The sequence below is a fragment of the Triticum dicoccoides genome, chromosome 4A, assembly GCF_002162155.2.
Source record: "Triticum dicoccoides isolate Atlit2015 ecotype Zavitan chromosome 4A, WEW_v2.0, whole genome shotgun sequence".
Classification (NCBI taxonomy): domain Eukaryota; kingdom Viridiplantae; phylum Streptophyta; class Magnoliopsida; order Poales; family Poaceae; genus Triticum; species Triticum dicoccoides.
The window spans coordinates 745,828,908-745,829,223 of NC_041386.1; positions in this window are offsets into that span (position 1 = coordinate 745,828,908).

A 316-nucleotide genomic window follows, 5' to 3' on the forward strand; every position below is an offset into this window, starting at 1 on the left:
ATTTGAGTGAAAATTTTAGTGGTGCCATTTTGCAAAATAATACGGGCAGTTGCTTCACATTTTACTATGTTTTAGCACTTAGAAACTATTTTTAAGTGACAAAAATATTGAACCAATCAGGATCTCTCACGCGGATCGCCCCGCTCTATGAAATATGAGCCGTCCACGGCGGATGGATCCAACGTCCACCCTCTCACCCACCCACACCCACCCACTCTCCCCCGCACACCACTCGTCCCCCGCATGACTTCCCCTCCTCTCTCTCCCAGATCCATACGCCGCCGCCGCCATCGCCATCCTCTCCCCTTCCTGCAGA